The following is a 3,754-nucleotide window of genomic DNA, read 5'->3' as shown; positions in this document are numbered from 1 at the left end:
CGCACTCGTGATCTTGAAAGAGGAATCTGTATGAATCACGCTAACCATTGCCGAGAGGCAGAACTCAGTAAAGTGGACGTCAAAATACGGACGACGCTAGCAGCCGTATAGAGGAGGCGCGAGCGGCCACCGGTGACGGCGTGAAAAGGGGCGATCCAAGCATCCGAAAACGGCTGAAAACATCCGAATGCCCTACGAAATTGCAAACCCAAAGACCCGAGACTAGGAAAATGCAGCCTGGCAGTGGAGGCAAAAGCGCAAGGTTCGTCGAGAGCTTTTCACACGCGCTACTTTTTCTACCCAAAAGACAGAAACATTTACAGAAGAGTATCCCCTGATTGCACAACACTTTGTACCATGTCAGCGCCTTAGAGCAACTCCAACGCAGGGACCCAAACGGACATGGATTTTGTCCTTTTTTGTCCGTTTGGGTCTCATGTCTGCTTGGCGGACATGGGGCAGACACTGCGGGCATTCAACGGAAGAACCCAAAAGCGGACAGAGCGGACAGCAGCTACACCGCCGCCCCGCCTCCTCCGTGTCGGCGCCGTCTCCCTGGCGATCCGCGGGGGCTCCAGCTCCTCCTCGCCGACCACGATGAGGTCCTCGAGGCACGAGCTTGCCAAGCTCCTCCTCGCCCGCCTGTCCAGCGACCCCAGCGGCAAGGGCGCCGTCTCCTTGACGACCCGCTCCTTCTCTTCCTTGACGGGGACCTCGCAGCACAAGCTCGCCGAGCGCGGCGAGGGGGAGATCGTGGCCTTCGACGCCGCGGCGGCCGCCTCGTAGTCCCCGCTGAGCTGCAGGAGCAAGTCGGCGGCCGCCAGATCCGCGGCCGTGAAGAGGCGCCGGAGCCAGCCGAGCTCCCACTCCAGCCCGCAGCGGACGGCGAGCGACGACATGGATGGACGGAGCAGCGACCGATCGGTTGCTATGCTTGGCCCGGCGGCGAGAGGAGGCCGAGGAGTAGGATTGAGATGGAAAGGGAGATCTTTTTTCTTGTTCTGGAGATGTGTGGATGCGGATGAGAAGAAACAGGATGGAGGCGTGGGCTGCACGGGCGGCTTTAGCAGGGAGCCGGCTCGGTCGGTGCGTGGGCAAGGCACTGCTAGGTGGGACCAGGAGCGGACACGAGCGGGCGACAGCGGTCGACGAGAGCGTCCGCTTGTGTCCGCTTCGTACCCATTTTTCCTATATTTAGGCCAAGTTTGGGTCAGGGAGGACAGCAGGCGGGCACCCGCGTCCGTTTGGGTCGCCCGTTGGGTCAAGTTTTGTGTCCGGATGACTCAAACGGACAAAATGGGTCTCTCCCTTGGAGTTGCTCTTACAAACATATCAAAAACGAAGACGGATGGAGCAAGAAGTGCCCTTTTTGCATCAAGGGCCAGCTCCATTCCTTTCATGCTGATTTAGTTAGCTGGTGGCGGCGTCTGGCGGTTTCTTCTTGAAGTTCAGCTGAGCTTGCTTCCTGGGCTTCGTAGGGTCTAAGAAAAAACAGCCAGAGAGGTCATTTTAGCTGATGGGCAGTGTGAGGGTGCCAGTGGCATACACAGGGATGTAAGCAATTGCAAAGTATTCCTATACCAACCTGGTTTGGTTTGCTTGCTGGTGGAGATAACTGAAGACTTCCACTGATTGTACGCTTGTTTCTCCATCTTCTTGTGCCTTTTGTGAGTTGGTAGCTGAAAGTGCAGGAATCAGGCAGAGCAGTCACAACAAGGATATAGAAAGAAGAAAAATGCGTTGAACAACGAACTGCAAACTATGCGACAAAAACCAGCATCCACATATGTGAAACGGGAAGCTATAACAATATTACTAGCTGCAAGTCTATGCTGCATATTATGCAGATGCATTTGATCTCACTTCATTAGTGCCTTCTGGTTGATCAGTTACCAAACACTTGTAGTTTTACGTCATGAATTCCACAACTAATAATTAAAGTAATGCTTGAAAAGCAACTCATATTAAGCAGGTTCATACATCTAGCTCGTCATCATTGTCATCCCCCGATGATTCATCGGAATGATCGCTGTCATCCTCATGTTTCCTTTTGCTAGGCAATCCAGCATCTTTGCATCAACAAATGCAAATTACAAGCTGTTGCAATAAATGACAATTACCCAGCCCACAAACTTTTAGCTATCATGTATGAAGAATGATTGCATCGATGTTAGAGCATGTGTGGATACCTCTATTTCCTTTGATGGAGGTTGGATCCTTCTTCTCCTTGGCTATCCCAAAAACATCAAAACAAAGGTCTCCCATAGATGTCGAAACCGGCAGCCAGCACAAATAACAGTCAAAACAGGATAATGAAACAGCACCAATCTAAACATGTATATATGAGATGCAGGAATGCGCAACTGCATGCAAAGATATGACAAATCAAGTCCATTACCGTTGTAGATTCAGAGCTAGATGTACCACACAGGTCAATTAGCTTCAGTTTGTCAACTTTGAGCTGCAGGGGAATTGAGGAAAGATTAAGTACTAAAAGCAACAAATCATTTATACGCTTCCAACGAGCATGCAAAATGATTCTGTTGTCACCTTATGCCTCTTTGCACATAAATAGAACACTGCTGCGGTAAACACTGGCCGACCAAAGTCCCGAGAAGGAGGCAATGCAGCCAAGAAACGCTCCTTGTACCTGAAGCATACAGTATTACCATCAGTACATCAATCGAGGCTTCAAGCAACCAAAACTCTGCATCGCAGGCCAATTTGCATAACCAGACATCAATAGCAAGTTAGCCTTGAGGCACAACAGAACTACCAAAGGGAGCAGACTCACAGCACGAATCCCTTCTGCACAAAAGGTATCAGCCTGACACAACCAAACTGAATGCCCAATTCGCGCACATCCAATGTCGTCCTACAAGAAGAAACCGCTCCATTCATCAATACCCGTTACTTGCACGCATGAATTAGTGAAACAGAAATGCAATGTATGCCTTCTCCGACATCCCACTCATCCGCACCGCCTCTGACCGATCAAATATCACCTGAAACCTGCTCAATTATCAGACAAAATAGGCGGGTCAGGCATGCCTTAAACAGCCGGCAGGAACATCCAAATGGGCAATCCGTCGAGCACTTGGAGAGCAAGCCAAACTCACTTGGTCGCGGCGATCTCGAGGTAGATGATGGCCTTGCACACCTCCCCCTGCGCGAAACCAGCATCAGGGACACGTACAACAGAGAGGTCGAGGGAGAGGAGGTGATTCCAGGGGCGGTGCAGGATGCTCACGATGCCGAGGACGGAGGAGTCGAAGTTGATGTCCCAGAGGCGTCGGAGCTCGGCGGCCTTGCGCACGACGGGGCGGGAGCCGGAGAGGCCGAGGCGGGCGGCGATCGCCGACATGTCCATAGCCGCCGGCGGTGGGTTGGTGGCGGGAATTGGCGCGAAGCGGGGGCGGGACCGGGCCGGCGGGAGGCGGGGACGGTTTCGGCATTGGAGTGAAGAAATTGTGGCGATTCGGATTGTTTTGGCGGGGAAGGGAGATGACGCGCGCTGGGAATATGCTATTTTTCGCGCCTACGCAATGGGTGGGTGGGCTTGGCTGCTGGGTTGGGCTAGGCTCGGGTGGGCTCGTGAGTGGTCTGAATGAGGAGTGCATCTGCTATTTGTTTTTCAACAAAAATAGTAAGGCCCAAGGAAATGTCAAATAAAAATGCATTTTTACATTGGACTCGACTGCAAATCTGACGTCAGATTTTTTTGACATGGCAAATCGAACATTTTTATGGCAGT

At 52.0% G+C, this 3,754-nt stretch overlaps 1 pseudogene; it reads right to left on the bottom strand.

The window, feature by feature from the left end:
- Positions 1–230: 230 nt before the first annotated feature.
- Positions 231–3,484, bottom strand: LOC123124849 (origin of replication complex subunit 6-like; annotated as a pseudogene).
- Between the last annotated feature and the right edge of the window lie 270 nt (positions 3,485–3,754).

The sequence above is a fragment of the Triticum aestivum genome, chromosome 5D (genome assembly GCF_018294505.1).
Source record: "Triticum aestivum cultivar Chinese Spring chromosome 5D, IWGSC CS RefSeq v2.1, whole genome shotgun sequence".
In the NCBI taxonomy this organism is placed as follows: domain Eukaryota; kingdom Viridiplantae; phylum Streptophyta; class Magnoliopsida; order Poales; family Poaceae; genus Triticum; species Triticum aestivum.
The sequence above is the reverse complement of the archived record's forward strand: the minus strand, read 5'-3'. Positions and strand labels throughout refer to the sequence as shown.